The sequence below is a fragment of the Canis lupus genome, chromosome 25 (assembly GCF_011100685.1).
Source record: "Canis lupus familiaris isolate Mischka breed German Shepherd chromosome 25, alternate assembly UU_Cfam_GSD_1.0, whole genome shotgun sequence".
NCBI lineage: Eukaryota > Metazoa > Chordata > Mammalia > Carnivora > Canidae > Canis > Canis lupus.
This window is the reverse complement of record NC_049246.1, coordinates 9,337,226-9,364,509: the sequence shown is the minus strand read 5'-3', so window position 1 is coordinate 9,364,509 and position 27,284 is coordinate 9,337,226. Positions and strand designations below refer to the sequence as shown.

At 48.1% G+C, this 27,284-nt stretch overlaps 1 long non-coding RNA gene and 1 other non-coding gene across 2 annotated transcripts; one reads left to right on the top strand and one right to left on the bottom strand.

Annotated features, from left to right (window-relative positions):
- Positions 1-7,111: 7,111 nt before the first annotated feature.
- LOC119865994 lies at positions 7,112-7,215 on the bottom strand. Its single transcript, XR_005378946.1, has one exon. It is a non-coding gene; the product is annotated as a small nucleolar RNA U13 (small nucleolar RNA).
- A 1,631-nt stretch (positions 7,216-8,846) lies between these two features.
- Positions 8,847-14,715, top strand: LOC111092464. The gene is made up of 2 exons (XR_005378402.1): positions 8,847-8,908; positions 14,437-14,715. It is a non-coding gene; the product is annotated as an uncharacterized LOC111092464 (long non-coding RNA).
- The last annotated feature ends 12,569 nt before the right edge of the window (positions 14,716-27,284 follow it).

The following is a 27,284-nucleotide window of genomic DNA, read 5'->3' as shown; positions in this document are numbered from 1 at the left end:
ATTGTAGTAATCTCCTAACTTGGGATTTCTCAACCTCAGCACTAATGACATTCTAGGCTGGGTAATTCTCCAGCAGGAGCTTTGTATGCCCCATAGAATGGTCAGCAGCATTACTGGCTTCCACTCACTGGATGCCACTTGCACCCTCTCCTTCCACCTCAAGTTGTGACAACCAAAAATATCTCCAGACGTTGTCCATTAGGGGGCAGAGCCATCGCCATCATTGGTATTCCAGTTTCTACTGGTGCCCCCATGGTCTCTGAGGAGCCAAATCGACTCTTTACACTCGTTAAGTCAAACCATGGCTTCTCATAGACTGAGTGAAATCCAAATACCTTACCACAACTATAAGGCCTCTCTCTTCTCCTCTGACCTCATCCCTCCTCACTACTCTCTCTGTCTCAGACCCATTCCCTGTTTATCATCAGGATATACCAGGCCTATGCCCAAGCCTTAGGGCCTTTATGCTTACTGTACCCACTGCCCCCTCCCCCCATGAAGCCTATGAAGCAGCATTCTATCCTCGGCACTCTATATTCCTCTACCTTGCTTCCATGCCTCTATAGTTCTCACTGCCTCGTGATGGACAAACGTGCTTAGAATAGTTCCTGGCAGCAGGTAGGCGCTCAAAACATGGAGGGGAGTAACTGACAGATGAACGGATGGGTAGACACAGAAGACAGTGGTTTATTGAGGTCTTCACTGGCCTCCCTCCTTTTCTGTCTTTGGCTCTCATAATTCTTGCCGAGTCATGGTTGGTTTTCTTTCTTCCTAACATATGACCAGAACTCTACAAACGGTATAAAACAAACCAACATAGACAACCAAAAGCCTCACAGGGACTGTCTTCCAGAAACTTGCTTGGACTCGTTCCCATTTAAGTCCCAGGATTTGGGCTTTATTTGGGGTTAGCAACACAGATTGGTGAACAGTGCTTATAGCTTGGAGTTGGATCACCTGGGTATATCCAGGCAACTCCTTAGTTCTGGTGTGGTCGTGGGCAAGACTTACTTACTTACTTTCCCCACCTGTGCTCCAGACCTTTTGTCTGTTAAATAGGATAATATATAACAGAATTCCTAGAGCTACTGTGAGGATTAGGAGAATTAATTATACATGTAAAGTGCTTAGGCATGTGGTAAGCTCTGGATAAATATTTGCTAGTATTATTAGTCTGTGTATATGCTATCTTCATGAGGATTTCTCCATGATGCTGTCTTCATAAGGATTTGGTGCCTGGCAATATGATGATGCTTTGAAAGTTTCTGCAAGATACATTGACAGCCTGCCTACTGCATGCTACATGCCATACTAGGTACTGGGGACTTGGGTTGAATAGGACAAATAGGGTCTCTGTATTCCTGGAATTTACATTCTATTTTGAGGATACAGATAATAAGCAGATAAATGAAAAATTATGAGCTAGTGCTAAGTGTGATGATAAAAATAAAATAGGGTTGAGGAGATGGGGAAGCATAGGGGAGGGAATTGCTGTAGGTCTCCTGATCTAGAAAAGCTGCTTTCCAAGGTAATTTTAAGCTGTTACCTAAATGACAAAAAGCAGCAGCCAGCCAAACACCCAGGGCAAGAATTTTTCAAGCACAGTTACCAGTTCATGCAGAGCCCTAAGCAGGGATCAGGCTTGGTGTGTTTGAGGAGCAGAAGGCAGCCAGTGTTGTAGCATGGGGTGAATGTCGTTGGGGAGAGTAGAAGAGAGTGAGGTCAGAGGGGTCAAGTCATGTGCATTGTAGACCACACTAAGGGGTTTGGAGATATATATATATATTTTAGAAGGCTGGGGAATCATTGGAAGGTTTAAAATGAGAGAATGACATTTTACAAAGATCTCTCTGACTGCTGCTGTGTTGAGAATGGCCTGCAGAGAGGCAAGCCTTAAAATAGGGACACCAGTGGGGGACAGTGACAAGTAAAACACATGGCCAATGGGGGTGATTATGATAGAGTTTCTGCCACAATGTGATGCTTAGATGCAGCTCTGAATCTTGTCACTAACGTGAGGCATCATCACACCGGCCAGGACGTGGTACCAGATATCTCTGACCAATCCTCCCGGCCCAGGATGGTGATTGGCTCACCCTCTCAGCCCTCTTGCCTTTTTTCTCTCCAAGGAGGTTTTAACTGTAACCCTGTAATGTGATCAGTGTGTGGGGATGGGGGAAAGCTGAGGCTATATTCCCTTTACTTCTAGAACTTTCTTCCATGGCTCTTAGGAATATTAAGATAAGCTAAATTGTGTGGAATCTAAAGGGGGAGAACAATAGTGTCTCAACAAAGACCAATGGAGAATTCTGTGCTGACAATGGACTATTTATTAAATATCAGCTTTTTGACAGTGACAGTAGTAACTACATGTGAATGATGTTTGTTTTAAGAATCTTGAAGAAACACCGAGACTTCTTCTAAAGGTTAAAAACAGAAAGGCCCCTTGTGCTTCCATTCCATAAATTCTGTTATGAATGAGGCTGTATGTTTCACATTTAATAAACAGTCTTTGGCTTGGAAGATTTCTTTTCTGGAACTTGTGGACTGAAGGCCAAAGTTTTTTTTTTTTTTTTCTGTTCTAATTTACACCACTATTTATAGACTTATCATTTTCTATACTTAGAATACTTTCCAGAATGCAGAAAGAGGCCAAATGAAGTTGCTACAGGTCTTCTACTTCCTGGTTATTCACAAGAGGCAAAAAACCCTGACAATAAGACTAAGTCCCTGAAGTAATAATGGTCTTTGATCAGGCCACATCAGCTTGTCTCCTCCATTTGTCCATACAAGATCACTTCTTGGGTAGCCTACTTTAGGGTTGCCAGATCGAATTACAGGACACACAGTTAAATTTGAATTTAAGATTTTAGAAAAATGGATAATTTTTTAGTATCAGTATATCCCAAGCTTCATATGGGCAGATATTAGTTGTTTGAAATCCAAATTTAACTGGGCATCTTGTGTTTTTATCTGCTAAAGTGGCAATCCTAACTCTTGTTGGGGATGGGTGTGCAGCATCACCCACAGTAGGGGCCACTAACACATCTGCTGTCTCCTTGGGCCTGTCCATCTCCGGTCACCCACCTCCCTCAACCCAGCTAGACTGCAAATGGGTATTGTTTTTGTTTTTGTTTTAAAGATTTATTTATTTATTTATGATAGACATAGAGAGAAAGAGAGGCAGAGATTCAGGAGGAGGGAGAAGCAGGCTCCATGCCTGGAGCCTGACGCGGGACTCGATCCTGGGACTCCAGGATCACGCCCTGGGCCAAAGGCAGGCGCCAAACCGCTGAGCCACCCAGGGATCCCCGCAAATGGGTATTGTGGCTGGAGTGAACAGCTGTCTCTCTTTACCTACCTTTCTGTATCTCAAATAGACTCCATGGCTATGTAAGGACATTCTTTCTTTCCCCTATAGTAGAAGCTATTTTCCATCCATCCATCCATCCGTCCCATAGGTACTTACAGAACATCTTTTAAGTACCAGACATCAGGAAGCAAATCCATTATCTCCCTGGGAACATGTCATGTGGACGACTCATGTTCTGTCTTGAAGCCAGCTTCTTGGAAGTCCTCCAGAACATAGGAAATAGCTGTTACAATGAATAAAACAGCTCTGATCCCAGCATTTCTGAGCTTGTCCAGCTGAGCCTATATATCTTGGGTGCCACTGGTTGCCGTGGAACTAGTCCTGACCCGTGACATTTGGTACAGGGAAGCTGAAAGCCAGACAGGACTGTGCTGTAAGGGAAGGCTACTTGTAACAAACAGAACTCACCATGTATAGTCACTAGAAGTTTTTTTTGTTGTTGTTCAAGTAATACTTCCAGGTAGGTATAAAGATTTGTGGGGCAACCCACCTTGCATTTTCATTTGGGGACTTGGACTGTCAGAGGCTTTGCCATCTTCATCAGATCACTGGTCACTTCTAAGTTTGCCCAGGGCTCATCGTCAGTCCAGCCAGGCATAAGAGGACCTGGAGGCCTGGAGGTGTGCATGGGAGATTTGACCAAGCCCATATCACCTTCTCTCAGTTCCCTTGGATAGCTGCATGGCCACTCCTCTGCAAGGGAGGCCGGGCTGCATTTGCCTGGGGAAGAAGAAATGAACATGGATTCATTTAACTTCTTTGAGCCTCAGTTGCCTCATCTACAAAAGGTATCCACCCTGCACAGATTGCCTTCCAAGGACAATTGATAACAACTCTGCTGGGACCCACCTCTGGCAGGTCTGACATTCCCTGGCTCCCTTTTCCCACCATCAGACTTTCCACCCACTCTGGGGATAAAGGAGATCTGATCCATCTTCCATTTTCCAATCTGCCTGCTTCTTGGTTCTCACCCTTCTCAAACCAGCTGCAAAGAGCAAAGCTACTTTATCTCACAGGTTGTGTTCCAACGAATCACTTACTGCTGGTCTCTTTGCAACTTCGAGTGCATTTCTCCATAAAAGCGTCTGTACATGGATCACTGCTAAAACCCGGGCCCCGTCTTCTGGCTCAAGGCAACTCTAAGGGGAGGGTAGCTGGAGGGAGGCTCTGGCACCTGGGCAGTTCTCCTGGTAGCATCTAAGAGGGCTCTGCAGCAGGGAGTGTGGGTGGAGTTCTGGGGGGGGAGGGCAGGTGGGCAGAGGTTTTGTGAGTGGCTAGTTCCCATGGCAACCAAGAAGTGGCCTCCACAGCAGTGGGACTGAGTAGTCTTGGTTAGAAGCTGACGGTAAGCTTAGTGTTTATATAAACCTGGAATTTCGGGTGGCTGTAACCTGGAGCAGAGTGCCTTTCAAGCTGGGATGCTTCATTACCAGTGTGCCCTGTGCAGCTCGGTGTCCATTTCATTGAAACAAACATTTATTGATCATCTGGCAAACACTGTGGTGGATACTGGGAACCCTGGGAATAAGACACAGTCACTGATTCTTGTGTGCCAGCCTGGAGAGTGAGATGAACACGGATGTACAACAAAAAGGGACAGTGCCATGTGACCCAGGCAGGGACGAGGTAGTCTGGAAGGCTATGGAAAGAAAGATTGGGTCTTAGCTATGGCCATTGCGTGTATAGAAATGTGGCATGAAACAGCAAAATGTGTCATGTCATGAGGTCATGTGGTGTCTGTGTGTGTGTGTGTGTTGTGTGTGTGGGGGGGTCGATGGTATGGGAGCTTTTGGTAGGCATCGGATCAGGAGCACCTAAGGACCTTGGGTCACGTCCTGGAGGCATGTGGACCTGGAAGTCTTCTCAGAGATGACATTTGAGGTGGGTGAGTCCAATGGATCCATGAATATTTTCAAAACTTGTATCTAGTTTTAGCTTCCCTGAATTCACATAAACGGAAGAAAAATTGGGGGATATTTCTCTAATGTTTGGCATATTAACCCATCTCCACCCTCCAAATGATCACAATTGTGTTCTGGTTTGGAGACTAAAGCTATAATCCTCTAAAGTTGGAAGACTTGTTATTGCAGCATCAGCCCTGCAGGGGCGTCTTTGCACATAGTGGGCATTCTTCTCCTTGGCTCTGTTTCCCCTGGCATCTGCCCTCTACACCTGAGGCCCACCTTATGGTCCGGGTGTCCACACTCCCTATAGATGGCCATCTGGCCTAGCTTTAACACTAAAAGTCCCACATCCCGTGAAACTTCTCAGTCCCAGCATTCACCTCCAGGACAGAGAGGAAAGTCTGAGCCCAGACCTCAGGTTTATAGGATGTTGACTGGCAGGGAGGCTACAGAAAGAAGGTTGGCTTTGGAGCGAGGCCTGACTGATTGAAGCTTGATTTCTCTGCTCAATCTTTCTCTGTGTGATCTTGGAGAAGTTACTTCATTGTTTTGAATGTTAGTTTCCTCATCTATAGTATGTAGAATACTTATCTTAAGGAAATGGAAATAATTATTTTTAACACTGTCATGGAGGAGGTGCTCAGTAAGTGATGTCATTTTCTAGAGTGAAGGAATATCAAACTGTCACCATATAATGTGAAAAAGTGTATTGAGCTTTTATGTTGAAGGCTGCGGACCCAAAGGAAGAGCATATAACCCCTCTGGGGGTCAGGGAGGTCCTATAGTTACTACCAATTGCTGACAAGACTGGAGGTGGGGGCCCTCTAGCCTCTCACACATCCACTGTGGACTGTGATTAAAAATTAGAGAAAAAGGAAATGCAGTATAGTGAGAACATACTGAGTAGAAAAAAAAATTGGAGTGGTGAGGTAGTAGACATGTAGTACAAGCAGTCTCTGAACTCTAGTCCATGTAGGGGAAAGAACCTGTGGGTGGGAGATTCTAAAGTCTGCAAGGGTTCCAGAGCAGAGAGCTGGGTAGGCTTGGTAGGAGAGTCCAGGCATTCCAGAATTCTCAAGAAATTCTGGAACATTCTAGTATATTCTGGAATGGACTTCCTGTGGTTGAAGCCAGAGGGCAGGGAGAAGTGCACAGGATTCTGTTTGTGAGGAAGAGCTGGGTTTGTTGACTTGTCTGATTGTGGGGTGCCCCAAAGAGGACCATAACAGCCTTGTAGTCACATCTGGAGAGTTCTGCCCCTTTAAAGAGACCAGGACTCCAGAGAGTGAAGCAAACGTCCTCCAAGAGTGTAGGCAAGTCTAAATTGTACCATGATTTCTTTTACAGAAAGCCTGAACAATTTTAAATGTGGAAAACCAGTAGCTTCCTCTTATCCCATCCCCCCCATGGTTGGATGTCTCCTCTGCAAGGTCATTTTCTGTGCTGAAGCATGGAGAAGGCACTTTTCTTTCTTGTTCAGGAATCGTAGCTCCTTGACACTTGAGAATGTCATTGACAACGACACGAAGCAAGATTAGTGATGTGTAGGTCTCCAACCTCTCAAGAATGCTTCATCTCTCAGGACCAGTGGCTCCAATAATGGTGATAGGAAAGATAACACTGGAAGGAACAGCTGGATCTGGTGCTTTGCCTCCTCACATACTATCCAGAATGGTGGAGAATTAATTATCAGCCAAATTTCCTTCCCCAGAGCTGTGTGAGGAGGCAGCTTATTAACAAGCGCAAGTCTGGATCTGCTATCCTGCGCGGACCAGGGCAAAGATTTTGCCCTTACTTCTCTGTTAAGCCACCTTTTTTCCCCTCTCCGAGTTCACATCAGACGGGTAATGTGCTGAGGTCATAACAAGGTTTGAGGGAGGCACATGTCACATGATGGTGTGAACACCCGATCATCTTGTTTATGAACTACAAAAGGATCTGTTAAGCCATCTTTCTACCCTTCAGCTCTCTGAGGGACTAACATCATTACCAGGACCATGTGCGCCCCTTTAACTGTTGAGCCTCCACCTGGGGGAGGGCACTGAGAGATGACAGTGATCCACGGGCATTGAAAATGCCCACTCCTTAAGGTATAGATGTCCTTGACAGCAGCATCTCACCAGGGCTTTCTCTTACCAAAGTGGCCCTGGCAGCAGGTGGGAGGGGGCTTCTGCATGCTTGGCATATCTCTATGTGGATTTGGGTTACTAAACAAATATAGTAAATTCCTAAGTAGGTCCCCCAGAATTCAGTCCCATAAAATGTGGCCTTGTGTTATAATGGGGTAGGTTGAATGACCGGGGGCAGGGGCCAGTCCCCTTCACTGTATATTCATCCGATCTTATGTTATTGTGAGTGCATTATCGTGGGGCTTCATTATGTATCAAATAGTAACATCATTTCCACCAAGTGCAAAGAGAGCAAACTTTACCTGCATTTTCAGATGTCGTTAGTGTGATAATGAGAGATTTGGAGGCAGGTAGGTCATGGCTTGAGCTGGGGAGTAGATCTGGGAATAGCTCTGTCCCAATGCTCTGACCCCACGGCCCCTTCCTGTCACCCCAGCAAGGGGTCAATGTGTGGGACAGGGTTGGCTCTGGTGCACACCTGCTGAGCCCCCCAAGCTGGGCAAGGAGCCCTTCAGAACAGCTCCTGGGTGCCCCCTCCCGTGAGGACCCGCCAGTGAGCACGGTAGGGCTTCTGGATCTCATTAGGCCACAGCTGTCCCAGCCTGGACACCATGAGCAAAGTGTGGGCCTGGTTTCCATCACTCGAGTGTTGATTTGGCCTGTAATCATCATCAGAGGGCAAATTCCAGGTTCGTGGTTTAAGAAAAAGCATACTTTTGTCTGCAGTCATGGAGCTATTTCGTCCCAAGCCGTTAATGCTTCTCCTGGCTCAGCACCACTCCCTCTGCTCTCTGAATCCGACCATACAGCTTTGATTTCAGAGGCAGGCCAGCATGATGCTTGGAAAGGCACACAGGCCCCTTCTCTGGATATTCCTAAGTGCTTAAAACTGCAAATGTGGCCAGATACATGTGTGCTGTGTTACTGTGCTAGGGATTCCTCGGGGAGGCTTTGGGCTCTGCATCTTTACTGGAGACACCCAATAAACCACTGGCCTCAAGGCTCTGTTGTTTTAGAGTGGGGTTTAAATGCATTCTCCTCCAGGCTGCCAATGCACCTCCAAACCAGTGCTGCTTGAAGTCTCATACCTAATGTGGCTTCCTGAAGCCCCAGCCTGCTCCGACAGACCCAGCTGGTATGCTCTCGCATGCAGGGGTCAGTTCTCAATGCATTAACTCACTATTTTTCTCCCTGCATCAGGATGACACCTGGAGCCACCTATCATCAGGGGCGGGGGAGGTGAGGGAGCTCTGCTCAGCCAGGCACCCATTCATGCATGTGACACTTTCAAAGCCAGCTGGCTAAGGCTCAGGGTGTATCCCGAAGACAAAGGGATAGAGTTTATCTCTGAGTGCAGTGAATCTACTTTCAACATTTCTTTCTTTCTTTTAAAAGAGACACACAGAAAGAAGAGACACAGGCAGAGGGAGAAGCAGGTTCCCTGCGAGGAGCTCGATTTGGGACTCAATCCCAGAACCCCGGGATCATGACCTGAGCCAAAGGTAGAAGCTCAACCACTGAGCCATCCAGGCACCCCTCTTTCTTTCTTTCTTTCTTTCTTTCTTTCTTTCTTTCTTTCTTTCTTTCTTTCTTTCTTTCTTTCTTTCTTCTTTCTTTCTCTTTCTTTCTTTTCTTCTTTCTTTCTTTTTTTCTTCCTTCCTTCCTTTTCTTTGTAGGCCCCACACCCAATGTGGGGCCTGAACTCATGACCTTGAGATGGAGAGTTGGATGCTCTACCAGGCAGAGCCAGCCAGGCACCCCAAACATTTCTTTAAGTTATAACTAGCCCAGGCAATAACTGCTAGCTATCTGATAATCAAGGACTGATGGGATTTCTATTGGCCAAATAACCAGAAAATTAAGGCTTCTGTTCTAACTAGCTTCACATAAGAAACAAAATACATATTTTAGCTACAGGCAGATTCTATTGTTTGCTGAGTTTCCTTGGGGAGCTTGGCTGTGGGCTTGGCTGACTCACAGTTAGAGGAGTAGCCTTCCAGGCTGAGCTCAGTGGCATACAGCAGATGACACAGGCACAGAAAGCCAGTGCTGGCTGTGGGGGCCAGTGACAAGCAAATCAGGGCTAGCTCCTGATGCTCAGGCATCTGGGGTCAATTAGGGATCAATCAGTGGTGCCAGAGGATTTAAAACAATTGTAACCAGCAGGGCAGGGTGGTAGTATCAATAGTGGAATATAGCAGGTACAGATAAAATTGTACCATCCCTAAATAAAGTCAACATTTTATCCCGGTGAGGCCTTTTTCTCAACAAGTGAGATCGTCCTCAGCTAAGGTTCAATCACCTGTGAGAACAATGACCAATGACTTGATTGGTCATTGAGCTTTTGCCGCTCATGTCAGATTCATAGTCATTAGGAGAAGAGTCTGACCACTTCTGATGAACAGTCAAATCCAACCTAATCTGATTTCACTGCTGCCTTACATTTTGAAGCTGTAGGTTCTCACGAATCTTTGACAAGAATGTTAGGTCTTTATACGTCTCTGTCATTGCTGCCTGAAATAATGTTAACTTGATGGAAACGTTGAACTTTTAACTATAGAGATCAGGAATTTCAGAAGACCCATTGTGGAGGAGATGTGTGGAGAGAGAGCCCAGACCAACTCCAAGAGGCGGACAGATAAGTGAGGTCTCTTGGCTGGCAGGAATCAGAGGCACATAATCAGAAGCCAGACAAGATGACCTGGAAAGATAAGAGAACGTTCCCAGGCCAAACTTCACCACAAGCTGCTGTGAGATCCTAAAGTTTGTGCTTAGCCCGGGATGGTTCCTTACTATTGTTCTTGCTATGCAAGCCCTTCTGTGATGACACTACCTTTTGCCTGACTCCAGCCACATGGACCACAAGGGGACTGTCATCCCTTTCTGTGACTTTGCCTCCCTGGCCTCAGTCCCCTTGATGGGAGGACATTGGAGACAGTCCATCCCTGAGATTTATCAGAATGACAGCTGGTGGCAGAGAGGTGTTCCTTATTGGGAAGGGGGAGAAGAGCCTGGAAGCTGCTGGTGGTCGTCCCCACCTCCTGGAGAAAAAAGAATCCACTATCTGTTGATGAGAAAGTAGCTAACATGTCAGAGAGGAGCTTGTAGCAAAAGTGGCTGGAAGGTTCTGTTTGAACTTGAGTCTCCGCTCCAGTAGTTCTCCAGGCTAGTGTGTCTCCACCATCATTTGCTTATCTGAATCAGTGTCTCTTCACTTCGCCCTAGTTGTGTTTGCTATTATACTTGCTAATAGTTTCTTAGCATTCTACCCTCGTGTTGTTGTTATTATTTCTGGTGCACAATATTTGGCATGTTTTGGCAGCCAAGCTACCCATTCCATTCACCAACTCCCAGCATGCAGGGATGGTGCGGGCAGCAGTCCTACTGTGTGAAGGCTTAGAAGCCAGAGAAGACTTTGCTTCTTACCATCAGAATCTGGCACTGAAATCACATTTTTGGCTCCTGTTTTATAACTGAGTCAATACTCAGTTGCACTCAGTTATAAATAGTCAATACTCAGATATAAAATAGGAGCTAAAAAGCGTCATTTCAATCTGCACTTAGCAAAACATTTAATATATACCAGGAAAGGTCAAAGACAATGAGCAAATTTCAATCTGGGATGACTTTTTAACCTTCTGCAAATATTAGGGCTCATGGTCGTTGTGGAGGTAGGCAACCATTAGCTTCCGCCTCCAACGAGGAATAAGCAAGTAGGATTTATTTATTTATTTATTTATTTATTTATTTATTTATTTATTTATTTATTTATTTATTCATGAGAGACACAGAGAGAAGCAGAGACCTAGGCAGAGGGAGAAGCACAGGGAGCCCAACGCACGATTGCGACCTGAGCCAAAGGCAAATGCTCAACCACTGAACCACCCACGCACCCTGAGCAAGTAGGATTTAGATGAGAAGCCAGATTTCGCCATTCTTCCCAAGCGATCCTACAAATCTCAATTCAGTTCAACAAATAGCAATAGACCATGTACCACAGTGGAGTCATCGAGGTAAGTCCCAGCCTCATAGATCTATTAGTAGTTCTAAGATACTGATTTCATTCTATTACTCAAAGACCCTTGGGATGCCTGGGTGGCTCAGTGATTGAGTGTCTGCCTTTGGCTCAGGGCATGATCCTGCAGTTCCACGATCGAGTCCCACATCGGGTTCCCTGCATGGAGCCTGCTTCTCCCTCTACCTGTGTCTCTGCCTCTCTGCCTCTGTCTCTCTCTGTCTGTGTCTCTCATGAATAAATAAATAAAATCTTTTTTTTTTTTTTTTTAAAAAAAAGACCCTTTAGCAGGCTCCCCAGATACCCTCCTAGTTGACTGGGACTAGCTCACAAGGCCCTGCATGACTTTCTTTGCCTAGCCTGCTATCCTCACCTTCTGGGTTTCTGTGGCTGCTCTCCACACTCACCCATTGGCCTGCCTCTCCTGCCTCCAAATAAATAGCAATAAAATAATAATTCTGTGATAATGACAACTAACAAAACATCCATGCACCTGGCACTGTTCTGGACCTTCTTCACCTGTTACCTAGCAGCACAGCCCACGAAGTAAGGACGACCACTCTCTCCACTGTAACGATGTGTGTATTAATTTCCCTATGTGTCAGTAATAAATGACCACAAATCTAAAAGTCTAAAATCGAGGTGTCACTGGGGCTGCATTCCTTCTGGATGTTCTGGGAGAGAATCCTTACTTTGTCAGCTTCTGGAGGCTGCCCAAATTCTTTGGCTCCTGGCCACATGGCCCCAACCATTTGCTTCACTTGTCTCACCTACGATAGACTCTGGCCGTTCTCTTTCTCCCTTATAAGGACCCTGGTGATGACGCTGACTCCACCCAGATAAGCAGGATTATCTCCCCATCTCTGGACCATTTCCCCCAATCACATCTGCAAAGTCCCTTTTACCTTGTGAAGTCACATATTCACAGGTTCCAGGGTTTAGAGCCTGGGCATCTTCCCCAGCCATCATTCGGCCTACCTAGTGAAGACACTGAGAAAGATAGAAGCAATTCTGTGAAATGTGCTGAGGACCATAAAGCACTTTGTATGGAAAAGATCTTAATAATTTCTCCCCCATAGCATCAAGCACTTGGGAGGTGCTCAATGAACACTTTTGAGTTGTTGAAGTGATTCTTACAAAAGTGAAATGAATTGTCCTGGTATCTACTAAACTGCTTGCTTGGAAATTTAAAAATACAGTTTTCCAGTGTTGTTTATTGTCTTTGAATTCCTAAGGTCCTCTTATTCTCATTTTTCTATGATCTTGTGAGCATTCGATCATTGTTTAGTTACTGGTTATTCCTTAGGAGCCCTCCATGAGGCAGTGAAGCCTTGTTTGCTGTCAGGCTGACGATCTCTGAATGAGAATGTACTGCACTCAGGTTGCAATGAAAACAATGACCAGATAGATGCTCCTGTCCTAGAATATGTATCGGAGACACAAAGTTTCTATTCCCAGGCCCCTCTCCATTCATTCAGTCTACCAGTTAGTATTTGCAGCATGCCTTCCATGTGCCAAGCCATGCACAACATCCCAGGGCAGGCCACAAATGGGAATGGGAGATCCAGCCTCTGAACAGCTCACTGTTCACACAAGGGCAAAATGTATGAACGTACAATTATGATGCCGCACAGAAAGAGTAGGGCCCAGGTGAGAACGAGCAGGTGGTGCCAGTCTTCTGGTGGAGTCTGGGGAGGTGTTAAGAAGGAGCTGCTGGATGTAAATGTAGGGAACGATCCAGGGAACAGAGGGTGGAAGGGCCTGCTGTGGTTGGTGGACCTGGAGTTCTGTGTGAGAAGCAGAGGGAGAGTGCAAATGGGAGGGGGTCGAAGTTGAAGGTGGAGTGGGCTCCCTCTAATAATGTGGATTCCTGGGCTCTGTTCACTGCAGGTGGCATACCATCTTAATCCTGCATCTGTTTGCTTTGTCTCTGATGTCTTTCCATTCCCTTGAGTCTTAAAAGATAAGAAAGAGCTGATTGACCCAGTGGGCATCCATGAAGCATCAGGAAGTGGGTTAGCATCGACCTCAGTGAAGCAGATACCCAGTCTCTGAGAGTCTGAGAGCATGCTACTCCTGGCAAGGTTTCAGGGTTCAATAGAGTGTCACTGGTCCCCTTTCTCCATAATCACACTTCCCATCCCTGCCTCCATCCCCTCATTCTGACACCGAGTAGCTGTAAAACTCTGAGGAGATAATTTAACCTCTCTGAGCCTCTGCTTCTTGGTGACAATAATAGTCCCTTTGGTGGCTGTTGTAAGGTTTAAAAGGTTCAATATATGTAAAGTTTCTAGCCTCGTGCCTGGAGCTTAATGGGCACACAAGAAATGTGCCAATTCCTTTCACTGAGAAACACTGTCCAAGGAGAGCTTTAATTTCAGTTGCTTTCTATTTCTCCCAATTCAAGAATTTGTTTCCAAGACCATGAATAGGCCACAGAATTCTGCTATCTATCAGCTGCTGGTAGCCCCATAGCAGCATCACTCAAAGCTGGGACACTTAGGCAGGTGTCGATTTGTTGCTTCATGGCTCTTGATGTGTCCAGATCCACGACAGTTCTACAAGACAGGTGCTTAAATATTTACCACTCTCAGAGTCACTCCGGCATGGTGGGGCTCAGAAGAAAGTCCCAGAAGCAAGATAGCTTTGGCATCACCCATCCCTAGCTTGGTGGAGCATACGTCTTGATGGGAGGTCTCATCGTCATCAGGTTGGGCAAGCTGTTGCTTTCAGAAACTAACAATGATGATCTTCACTCAAACTCAGGAATATCAAGCATGACAGAGCACTTGTCAATCTTAGGCAGTCAGAATGGTTTCCTGGTCCCAGTTCTCTGAGCGTCCAGGTCCACACCTAAGTCCCTGGTGTGGCCACGTAGTAAGAATGCTAGGGACAGGCAGGAAGTCGGGGTCAGGGGATAGATATGGTTAAGCACAGGCTAAGCACCTGGTATGAGCTTTCATGTCACTGATGTTGCAGGAACTTTAGGACTATAATTTTTTTTCTGTTTTACAGGTAAGACCTTCTGTGGCTCAGAGACAGTGATGTACTCAAGGTCACACAGCCATCAAAGGCATGGCCAGGGTCTAGCTCTTGGCTCCTTGCCTCTTAAAGGCATGACACAGAGGCAAACCTGCACAGAAGATGTTTCCCAGCATCTTTGAAAGGCTCCCCGAGGAAGTGGGCTCCAGTGGCCCACATGCCCTGGCTTCTTGTGATAGTCAGAGGTGGGGAATTCCTTTCGCTAAAGGCAGCCCTGATCCCTGTGCCTGTCTATAAATTTCTTCCACCGAGTATGGCTCATGCAGTGTCTCTCTAGGAATGTGAAAAGGATAGGGCCAGACCCGCATGCCAGACAGGCAGCCAGGGGGACGAAAGCCATCTCCAGGGTAACTGAAATCCACGCTCTCAAGCGAGAGACTAATTCTCTCTTGGATTCTACCCAGGAGCACTGAGGTGAAAACGCCGATGCACGCAAGAAGGTGTCAGAGTCCGGGAGGCTGGTGGGTACAGTCTGCCGGCCGCTCCGTGGGGAAACGGTGCCTTGGGGTCCCCTGTTGCCTCCAGGCAGTGTCCCCTCCCATGGGAGCCCAGTAGCTCCCGCACCTGGAGGGAGAGTCTTCTGGGACCATCAGGAGAGGCCAGGAGGGCTGCAAATCTCAGGGGCCTGGAGGGAGCCCTGGTCCTCCCTGCCATCCCCTCCCCCTCCGGAGAAATTCTGAGTCTGTAGGGGGGCAGTACTGGTGGCAGGGGTGGTGGGGGAGAGTCTGCATTTTTAACAAGCTTTGTGGGTGATTTTGATGCCAGAGGTCTGCGGGCCATATTTTGAAAACGGCTGCTTTCCCTGCCAACACTGCTTCCTTTGGATTCTCCGCTGGCCACAGGGACACTCCTTATAGCCATTTGGAGTCTTGGGGCATTCTCTAGAAAACAAATCTACACTGAGGCCAATAGGAGTCTTCCCTGGACTCCATTGTGGAGTTGTGGAGGGCCCTTCTAAGGCCCCGGGAACAGGGCGGGGCAGGGAGCTGTGCCCTGACCAGGAACAGTGTCCCCTCTCCTTTCCCCAGAGCCCAGACTAGGTGACCTGGGCTTGCCCGGAGGTAGACAAGCAGGGGTGGGAGGCTGGGGGCGGGGGTCACTGCAGGGTTAAGGCCCTGAAAGTGTTAATAGGCTCCCCTGAAGCCTGGATTCCAAGGAGTCATTTGAGCACTGGACCTCCTGGCACACCAGCCAGCCCCTCAGCCCTGGCGCTGGCCTCTGGGGGCTGAGATCCTGCCCCCCCCCTACACTGGGTGCTTCCTCACTGGACACAGTTATCCTGACCCTTCTGGACAAAGAAGCTTTCCTTTGAAAAACACACACATGGAGGAAGAATGGGTCTGTGTCTACACACTTCCCAATGTTCTGAAAAGGAAAACAAAATAAACAAATGTGTGAGGTAGCGATTGAGATATTCAAAATATTTCCCTTCACTGCTGGAGAAATCTGACAGCGAAAAAAGAGGACCGATTTTGTTGTGCCTTCACCCCACAGCCACTTCAATTTAGGCTCCTTATTGCTTTCTGGATCTTTCAGGGTTGTAACTGCTATCTCAGTGAGTAATAGACAACTGCATTAGGCCCTTTCTTTATGAAGGGGATTAATGACTTTGAAAATTTAGTGCTCTGTAAACATAGTAGGGAAAGCATTTCCCCAGGCTCGTTGATTCCTTGGCAGGGAGGGAAGCTGGTTAGGAAAGTAAATGTTTCCAGCTTGCCGAGAGGCCCCCTTACCAAACACTGTCTGCTTCTTGTAAAGCCTGGCCCCACAACACTGGTGTGTTTCAAAGTCCTAAAAAAAGGAGTCAAAGCAAAAGCAAAAGAAACAGGAGCCAGAGAGAATGAGACACATCCGTGGGGTTGAAAAAAAATACCACTGGTGAAATTTCCTAATAGAAAATGCATTTTTCCATGAAAATGTGTGTTCTTGCTAAGTCCGGCCTTTGACCTGAATTAGAGAAATCAGTTGTTTACACAGCCCAAACCCGCAGACTAATTACCCTCTTTGTTCTTTTAAACTTTTAGGCCTGGCCAATGACATAAAATCCTCAGAAACGAAAAACCTAAATAAATAAATAAGTAAAAGTTTAAAATAAAAAAAAACACCTCTCAGGACAAACATTTAGAAATAAGCTTGGAAAGAAGGGGCTGTGGGATCAGGGTGTTGGGGTTTCATTGCTGGCATTCATGTGGCAAGTTGCTAATACTTGAGGGAGGCAAGGCGGGGGTGCAGAGAAGGAAAGGAGTCATTTTATTAAAAAAAAAAGAAAAAATGACATTCCAGGCATTTCCCCAAAGCTTTCCTTGTCCACAAGTCTTTCTCCTTCAGAGCTGCCTTTTCCAGGGATCAGCCTTTTCCAGCCCGGTCCCTTCCTCCTTGAGAAAACCACAGCAACAGCAGTTCCGCAAATCCTCACATCTTTGAAAGTTGGTCAATCCCACTTGAGGACCCAAGTAATGGAACCACCAAGGCCCGACCTAGGCAATTCACCCATTCTTCCCTAGCGGCTTGGTTGGGTTGTGTTAACTTCTTTATTCATTTAACAAATAGTGTTGAGCACATAACAGTGTTCTGATTTGGCGTGAAATCTTTGAGATTCCTAAATTGAGGCCTTCAAATAGTGTATCACTACTTGTAATAGCAACGGCACCAAAAGAGTATATTGCTTTGGGGATATCTGAGTTTTCGAGTCAACCCGCCATGACTTCTTCTTTGTTTCTTCGTATGTTTCAAAGGTGCCAGCAAGTTTGGTGAAACGATATCGCTGGTTTGCAGTACTTAAGTCTTCTGAGAGAAAAAAGGTTTAAATTTGTAAACCGATTTAAAATTTTAAAAAAATTTAAAAAATATCTGTGGCTTACGTGAGAAGTTAGAATACCCTTTATGAAATTAGAAAATCCGAAAAAGAAGGCTTTGTGTATCACATACAAAAGAGAAGAGTCTAGAAGACACAGCTTGGAGGTGTCCAAATCACAGATTAAGCAAAATTAAGGGTGACAGGGAGTAGATAGTATTGGCAAATGTCACCACTCAGGCAGTCTGGCACAGAACTTTAAAATCCTCCTTTTCTGCATAGGGTCACAGGTACCGAATATCCATGAGCCCTTTGGCCTAATGCTGTGCCACAGAAAGAATGTATCTGATGTCTGTTTTATTTGCAGTTTGCTTAAATCCATGAAGGATTTAAGGTGGTTGACAAAGAAGAAACAAAATATAAGCTTAATACACACTGAAAACCAGAGCAAGAGAGAAAGCAGCGGGAAGAGTGGAGACCTAACAAGGAACCAGGAGTGGGGTGAGGAAATACACAAAGTTGAGGGTGCAAGTTGGTATGCTTCCTTTCAAAGAGTTACAAGCTGGGACCAGGAGGAAGGGAAAAGGGGAAACATATGAGTGTTGAAATTAAAGCAGATCCACTGCTTAGGAAATCACTATTTCTGGAACCAAGGGGAGATGGGCATTTTTCCTGAGGGCCTTTCGGAGGTAGCTCTCTGTATCACGTACAGCACCCTGGGTCTGGCCATCCCCTCCAGCAGTTCAGAATTCACAACAGTGGATCGTGCTTAAGATTTCAGGTCCCCTTTTCTTGGTGTGTCACCGGCTTCTGAACACCCCACACCCGGAACATACTTATTCAATGTGGACCTACTTTGGTCCAGACAATGGCACCTTCCAGAATCTGCCCGACACGTAAGGTAGACAGGATTGAAAATACCACCAGTGGCCTTGTTTCTTCAACTCCCACATTGTAACCAGCGTCTGGATTAATATGAGTGTCCATGTGGGGCCAGTGAGAAAAATTAGTATGAAGCCAGATTACCCGCGGTGTCTGGAGTCCATGGGCACCACACCTGGGCAAGCCCCAGCCTTCAGCCTGTCTGGAGAGGGGACAGCACCCCGAGGCCTTCCCCAGGACCAGTCTACACACACCACAGAGGCCCCGGTGGGTGGTCTGATGTTTTTAAATGCTGACAACTCTACATTCTATCCTTCAGATGTTTTCCCACTCGGATCACATTAGGCGTGTTTAAGTGATGCCTTGTGGAAGCGTCTTCACGTTAGAGGATAAGCAAGCCGTTCCCTTTAATAGCAGCCTGGAGCTCGCCCCTGCAGGAGGGCACCTGGGGCGCAGCCTTCCCAGCAGGGGGCAAGGGGAAGGGGAGCGGGCCTCCCGCGCCCTCTCTGGCGCCCGCTCCGGGGGTAGGGAAGGGCGGACGCGCCCTCTAGTGGCCGCTTCCAGAACGTTCCCCGCTCCCCGCCCCCGCCGGGCGCGCTCTGGCGCTGCGGGCGCTCGGGGAGGAGAAGCCGGAGGTTACGGAGGTTACGGGGCGCTCCTCCGCCCGGCCGCGCCTTTCCCGGAGGGCGATGGAAGGTGGGCCTGGGCTGAGGGCCGGCGGGACGCCCGCGGAGGAAAGGGGCGGCCCAGCCTCCCTGCTCGGACGGCGCCCCTTCGCCGCAGGGCCCCCTCCGCACCTGGGGTCCCCGTGGGCCACGACTCTCCGTGCGCCGCCGCCGCCGCCGCCGCTCCCCCTCGCCCTCGCCCTCCCCCTCGCCCTCGCCCTCGCCCTCGCCCTCGCCCTCGCCCTCGCCCTCGCCCTCGCCGCCGCGGTCCCGGGACGCCCCTGCCCTCCGGGCTTCCCCCGACTGCGTCTGCCCCCGATGCTGGCAGCTGTCCCTTGTCCTCCGCGGAGGCACCGCTGCTCAGAGCAGCTCGGGATGGGGGTCTAACGGTCTCCGACCTCAGGATGACCCTTCAGCATCGCTGTGAATTCGATAGGTTTTTGCAAATAAACCCGGAAACCATTCCTAATAGGATTTCCACGAGAAAACGTACTCCAATTTTTAAACAACCATCAAGCATACAATCCATTCCCTCTACAGCTTGCTTCTCCTGCCCGGCATCTCCCTAGCTCTCCTCCTCAGGTCAAGTTCAGGGCCCAGGTCTCTGGGGCTCCTGTGTATAGGTCAAGGATGAGGGGCCCCTGGCCTGGCTTAGGCGGGGCCGCTTGTAGGATTTGGATCTGCCTGGGTAGGTCTGATTGGACTGCAAGGTGGACCAGCCAGGGACTGTGTGCAGTGGCTGCCCAGGGCACCTAGTGGGTGCAGGGATGCACCACCCAGACCCCCTTCCACAAATAGCTCAAGCCCCACTTACAATGAGCGTGGCCTGCAGCCAGCCTCCAGCTGTCAGCTCCTTCAGAGTGTGCCTCAGCTGTCAGACCAGGCCCTAAACTTCTGAAGGCTGCCCAGGCCAATATGAGAGCATCGCTGTGGTCCAGGGCTCCAGCGCTTCTGCCCAGCACAGGACTCCTCTACTCCAGAATCCCAGTGGGCAGCTTCTGGTTAGGTTCTCTTCTGCCTGCCCGCCCCCCATATTCTGCTTCCCCCACCCCCACCCCACCCCGCCCCCATCTCTCCCGCTGGAGTTTCTCAGCTACTGCCTGCATGCCCAACTCCAGCTTAGGGCCTTTCTTGGAGAGCCCAACCCAATAGATTGACTTGTCCTATGGAAGCTAGGGTCCCTGACATTTGGGGGATCGTAAACCCCTTTGGAGAACATGCTAATAACCGTGGAAGTCTTCCCAGGAAATGCCCGCGCACACATTCAGTTTCAGACTGCAGACCTCCCAGGCATCCCAGAGGCCTTTTAAATCTCCTTGAGAACCCCTGACTTGAGGGAGATGGGGGTGGTGTGGGGACTGGAGGGCTGGGGGAGGGGGGAGGCGGGAGGGGGAGGGATAATGACAGCTTCAAGCTTTTGGAGAGGACTTAATATTAATTTCTGGTCAGATCTGACCCTCAGCCCAGCCTCCCATGAGCTCATGGATTCTGTGAGAAAAAAATAGGAAGCCAATTCCCTTAAGTGCTCGGCAAGGCCCTGAAGGCAGGCTGCCCGGCTTGGCCCCATATGGCTCTGGCACAATGAGGGCTCAGAGAGCAGAACTGGCTCGCCCAGGAGTGCCGGGGCCCAGTTGCCCATCTGGCAGGGGTGGGGGAGGGCCCCACATTATCTCAGGAGACCATGGGGCCCACTAGCTCTGGGGGCAGGGCTTTAGGCACCTTCGAAGTAGTTGGCTTTGGAAGTGAGTGTCACCGAACAGTGTCCCGATGGCAAGAAACAGAAGGTATCTATGAAGTGGCATCTTCTAGGGCCTCTTCCAAAAGGTCCTCCTCCTTCCCAAAATAACTGACTTGGGTTTGCAGGGGATTAGATGTCTGCCGTTAGCAGGTGGAGAAAGGAGCCAGCAATACAGGTTTATGCAGGAATAGGAAGTGGCATTGTAGGACTTGGAACAGACACACAGCACTTATTATATACCAGGCCACCATGAAACACTCGCGCGTAGTAACTGATTCAATCCACACGCAATCCCATGCGATAGGTCCTATTATTACTCTCAATGTAAACTTAAAGCACCCGATGCACAGAGGTTTAGCAACCTGCTAAAATCACACAGCCAAAGAGCAGCAGAGGTGGGATTTGAGCCCAGGTAGTGTGGATCTGTGCTTTTTTTTTTTTTTTTTTTTTTAATCCCTATCTGTCCTGGCTCTGGATCCACCAGTGGTCAAGAAGCTAGACACTGGTGTCAAATGGCTTTGGGTACATTCCCAGCTCCTCTTCTGACTCGTGGTGTGATCTCAGTAGGTTTCTTACCTCTTTGTGACTTAGTTTCCTCAACAGAGTAGAAAACCCTATTAATCCTACCCCACAGAGATATTTGAGGTTTAAGTGAGTCAATCATGGAAAGTTTTTTGCTGGCACACAGAAAAGTGCTCAGAATGAGGGGGCATATCTATATCTATGAAGTCATCAGACTTCGGCCATTCACAGAACCCACAGTGACCAGCCCAGCCGCATTAGGCCTTGAGGTAGGAGGCCTGAGGCCAGCCAAGGAGTTAAAGAAACCAGATGAGTTTTTTTGTTTTTTTGGGGGGGGGGTTTTCTTGCTGGGCTAAGAGCCTTTCAGCTCCCCCGGCTGCCTCAGTGCTCTATCTTCAAAGCGCTCCTGTGCTAGGAGCCTGCCCCAGCCCCTGCACATTCTTACCAGTGCCTGAATTAATAATGCTGTTGTTTTCCTCAGAGACGAGGGACGTGTGGGAGAAGGCTGAGGGTACACTGTCAGCCCGCCAGGCTGTCTGGAAAGCTGGAGGGAGCTGGAGGAGGAAGGGGAGGCCCCACTGCTGTGAGGTGCCACCCGCTTTCCATTAGCCGGGTCTCTGAGCTTACAGTGGAAGGTTCTGGGGTGTGTCCCTTGTTCTGCGAAGGGATTCCTGTCTAGCGAGTTTGAAAGCGTCACATGAATACAAATGTAATCAATATGAAACTTTTCCCTTACACATTTTTTTGTGTAACACCATTCGTACTCACAATTGGAAACACTGACCAGTTCCACACAAATATTTCTACAGGCAGATGAAAAGCCAGAGTCTCAGTTCTAAAGCCAGTTCTAAAGGCAGGTTAGATGAAAGGTAGTGGCTGAGGGTAGGTAGGGGCTGTGTAGACAGCAGTGTGTGGGGGTGGAGGATTGGGGAGAAAGGAGGATTTTTTTTTTTTTTGGAATGAGTTTTCACAGATTTATAAAAATTATGTTTTCAGGGGCACCTGGGTGGCTCAGTCAGTTGAGTGTGTGCCTTCAGCTCAGGTCATGATCACGGGGTCCTGGGATTGAGCCCTGCGTCGGGCTCGCTGCTCAACCAGGAGCCTGCTTCTTCCTCTCCCTCTCCCTCTGCCCCTCTTCTCCTTGTACTCTCACTTGCTCTCTCTCAAATAAATAAATAAATAAATAATAATTATGTTTTAAAATTATATTTTATATATTTGTTTTAAAACACATTATGGAATCCTGAGAAGCACAATGTGATTTCACCTTAGAATCTGAGTTCCATCAAATAGGACCCCAAATACTCAAAGGCCTTCAATGGAGGCTTTTCTTAAACGAACTAAATTTCTTTTATTTCTTATTTCAGAATTCATTATTCTTGACTCCTTAGAGGCTTTTTTCCCCCTCTGGTGTGGCGTGGCATTAAGAGCAGGAGAGTCCTGGATTCTCATCTCAGTGAAGCCCTCCCCTTCCCCATTCTCACGTTAGCTGGAGCCCAGGCTACATCTTTTTTGTGTTTTTTTTTTTTTTAAAGATTTTATTTATTTATTCATGAGAGACTCAGAGAGAGGCAGAGACACAGGCAGAGGAAGCAGCAGGCTCCCTGCAGGGAACCCAATGTGGGACTCCATCCCAGGACCCCAGGATCATGACCTGAGCCGAAGGCAGTGGCTCAACCACTGAGCCATGCAGGTGCCCCAAGCCCAAGCTACTTCTAAGGACTAAAAATAGTCATTTCATCCCAGACTTTTCTTTCTCTTTTTGCAGAATCAGAACTCAGCTCATTTAGGATCTTTCACAGATGCAGGTATCTTTGCACTGTAAGAGGTTTTGTTCCCCCCACCCCATTTCCGGCAAATATATTTGTACACATATATTTTTCCTAACAAGTGAGGTTTAATTAAACCATTAATTTCATTATAAATGCACCAGAAAAGTTTAATTTTAAAAACTGCTGTGAAGTTAATGCTTTTCATTTTCCTTCTTTTTTTGTTTGCTTTTGCTTGACAAGTGGTTGGTACTTATTATACGCTAGTCACTTTATGGGGAAATAGCACTGAACACACAGATAAGGGTTCTGCTTTCCTGAAGCTTTGATTTTAGGACAAGCAAATTTTTTGAAATGAGTGAACTAATTGCAGAGTGTTTTGGTGGAGACTGTCTGGTTAGAGGTGGGGGGCTACCAGGGATGGCCTGTTGGGACGATCTTTCGGAGAGGATGGGGAGCCTGAGTTGAGATGTGAATGCCAGAGTGGAGCAGGCCACGTGTAGACGTAGAACAGTAGGCTGTGCTAGGGAGCAGAATGGCAGGAGTGAAGGCCCGGAGGTAGGATATGCTCTGGTGAGTCCAGAGAGCATAAGGGCCATGGTGGCTGGAGCAGAGTGAGGAAATGTCACCGGAGTGGTTAGCAGGGCTTTCGGTGCCACAGTGGGTGCAGGCTGTCCCTGTGGATACCTTGGGAAGCCGTGGGAGGTTTTGAAACGTGGAGGTGACTTGATCTGATTTGTTTATAAAGACCCTCTGCTGTAAAGTAGTGTGAGGAGAGGGGAGAAGGGTTGGGGTATAGTTACAACAAGACTGGCCAGGAGTTGATAAGTACTAAAGCCAGGTGACTAGCTGGGGCTGGGGGATATTATGTGCTCTTTTGTTTTGTGTGTGCTTGAAAATGGCTATTAAAAAATTTACAAAAGAATGCTTTAAACTACAAAAGAAACAACATGGAGAAAGAACATTTTAAACCGCAAACAGACCAAACAAAACAATAGCAAAATGCCCTCTCTGGCTGCCCTGTGGACAACAGATTATGGAGGGGCTGAGTGGGAGGAGGAGTGAGAGGACTGTTGCAATAGTAGTTCAGGCAGGGCACGGTGGGGCCTGGCTCAGAAGTAGGTCAGGGCTGTTTTGGAGCTAGAACCAGTTGGACTGGGTGGTAGACTGGATGTGGGTTGAAGGAGAGGGAGGGGTCCATGCAAATGATCAATTGATTGATCATAAGGCAAGTTATTATCTCCAGATGTGCTTTTGCCACTAGACGGGACTGTCATCCACTGAACTGCATCAACTAGCTTATGAGTTGGAGAAAGTACATTAATCACAACTTTTATTTTCTGATGCTTTGATCTGAGGGGCCTTGCTGCCCCTAGAGGGTGAGCCAATTCCTAGAGATAGCCAACAGCTTGCCCTTGCGCATGCTTTTCAAATACACACCAAACCGATCCAGAGCCCACATCCCAACCATTTCCTTTATCTATCGGGCTCTCACACCTGGGCCACTTCTCCCCTCATCCTAATTAATCACCCCAGGGCTGGGTACCAGACAACTAGGGACAGCCTGTGCCCCAGAGCCCCCTGAAACTATTCAAAGGGGCCAGTGTTAAGCCTGCTTACCCAGTCTTGCCCATCCGTCCCTGTGGGAAAATCACAATAAAGGCTCTTGCCCCCAGGCCCCTGTCTCTGCCACCTGACCGACCTGATGCCCTCCTCTTGGGAACTGAGAGTCATAGATTGTCCTTACAATACCATGGTCTGTCCTTTATGACCAAGAGTAGATCTAGGAGGACTGCTCTCTTCCTGGCACCCAATTATGAGCCAAGTTGAGAAAGGAGAGAGAGAGAGAGAGAGAGAGAGAGAGGGAGAGAAAGAGATAATTTACCAAAGGGAGCTCTCTTGGGGCTGATAGGCCTGGGCAGTAGGATACATTCAAATAGGAAGTAGAGCCTAGGATAGGATACTGAGTGAGGGATGCTGGGCAGCCAGCAGGGCCCCATCAGGGCACTATCACTTGCCAGGGCCTTAGAGAGAAGAGCCAGGAAGAGTGAAGCTGGAGACAAGGGAAACTGGAGGCACCTGAAACACCCTACTAGTGCTCGTAAGCTGGGCCACCACATGGTACAGCCCCAGGGGAACACGCAATATGTGGGCCACGCCCTGGACTTTGTAGTGCACTTGTTTCTTCCAAGAGGGCCTCAGAGGCGGGTGATATGAAGGTGTTGGGGGTATATTTTCCTATGGTCTGTGGCCTGCTGCTGTGGCAGGAACCCTCAGGCTCCCCTTGTGAGAGCTGTTGCTGGGGGAGGCTGCCAACCACAGCTTCCATCTCCCAGACCCCATGCTAGACCCTGTGTCACTATGGGGCTGTGTGACTTGGTGAATGCATATAAGCTGCATGTGTCACTACTGACAAAGGCAGGGGGGGCTGTCCAGGTGTCTTCCCTGGTCTTCTGCCCCTCAAGCATTGACGATGAAGTGTCACACAGCAGAAGGATCCTTGAGTCACTCCTTGGAGGAGGACCGTGAGACCCAGGACATTCATATTGGGCTCCACATTGATTGAAGCATCTGAGATTTGGGGGCTATTTGTACAGCCTTTTCTGACCAATACAATTGCCTGATCTGAGTGGACAGAAATCTCATGGATAATTGAAATAACATATAATCGCCAAACGATAGTTTAGTACATCATTAGATCTCTGGTTGGACCAAGTCTTGTGTGGGATCAGTTAAAAAAAGCAAATGACTCCTTGTTGGTTTGTAAGCTGCTCGGGAGCTTCCCAGGTGAAATCCAAAACTGGCCTCTGGACACAGAGGGAGAGATGGGCTCCAGGTCAGAAGGGACAGTTTTAATAAGCAAAGGGAGCTTACATATGAGGCTTGTCGTGGGCAGCAGCCAGATGAGTGGATCCCAGCACCCCCAAACCTTAAAACTTTATCGGGAGGCCTTAACTGGGTTCAGACACATGTGCTGTGCAGATGTGCTCATCACCACACCAGTATCTCAAGGCTGTGTCCCTGGGGCAGCTCCTGGGAGTGGGAAAGACAGGCAGAGCCTACATTCCAGGGACAAGGAATGGGATGAGAAGCTTGCCAGGCCCAGGGGGCTCACAGGTCAATTGACAGTTATGTCTTTTTGAGGACCTTCCCTACCACTCCTTCTGCCCATCTATGGTAAAAGCTGTTCATGAGTGTCAACGTGACTAAAAGACCAAACACAAGAGGACAGGGGAGGGGAAATGAAAGGGTTTGGAAAACGCACAGAATGACCCGCCAAACCTTGAGAATATCACTCGGCCAATCTATAGAGGGAACTGAGAACAAGAAGGAAAACTGAATGTAGTGACCACTGGAGCTGTCATCCATTTATTCAGGAAACATTTAGTAAGCACCTACTCTGTCCAGAAACTGTGCTAGGTCTGGGTATACTGTGGAAAATACGTCAGACATGGTATTTGTCTGGAAGGGAATTAGTCTAGTTGTGACAGATAGAAACAAAAATAAGTAAGTAGAACAATAAATGAGAACTATTCAGTTGTACTGGGGGCTCTGACAGAGTAAAAAAAAAAAAAAGGTGGGACACCTGGGTAGCTCAGTGGTTGAGTGTCTGCCTTTGGCTCAGGTCGTGATCCCGGGGTCCTGGGATTGAGTTCCCCATTGGGCTCCCTGTGAGGAGCCTGCTTCTCTCTCTGCCTATGTCTCTGCCGCTCTCTGTGTGTCTCTCATGAATAAATAAATAAAATCTTAAAAAAAAAAAAAGGCTAAGACTCCCCACTGAGGGAGAGGGCAAGGAGCAGGCAGGGAGAGCTCTCCCCTAGGGCCTAATGGAAGAGAAGAGGTGGACTATAAGCAGAGGCAGGATGGAGGTCAGGACCAGGAGAGAGTAGACCATGCAGAAGGAGAGCATGATGTGTTCCAGGCAGAGGGAGCAGCATGTGCAAAGGCCCTGAGGCCGTGAGGCTGTATATGCTTGAACCACTGAACAAGCTGGTATGAGACAGGGTAGGAGTGAGGGAAAGTGGCATGACATGAGGTAGGAGGAAACAGAGGCTGGATGAACTAGAGCCTGGGCCATGGTGAGAGTTTTGACTTTTATTCTCATTTCAGTCTCTCACTGCTTCCTGGCTTTTTCGTTTAAAAGGGCCCACCCCCATGGTCATCCAGCCACTATGGGTATTTTCTGGATAGCCTCTTTCCAGTTGTGCCCTGAAAGGTGTTTGTCTGCTTAAGGCTGAGCAAAGCTCCACAGGGCTTCATGTCCTCCTCCTCCTCCACTTCCCAGCTGAGGGAAGCTGGCGTCAGACACAGACTATGGCTTCTGACACACCAAAGGTAGGAGTCAGGCTTGTCAGGTAACCGGACCTGGTCGTGGCTGCTGGAGCTTTGCATCCTCCCTCCCCAAGGAGCCAAGCCAGCCAGTAGCTGCCAGGGACCTTCGCACCCGTGCT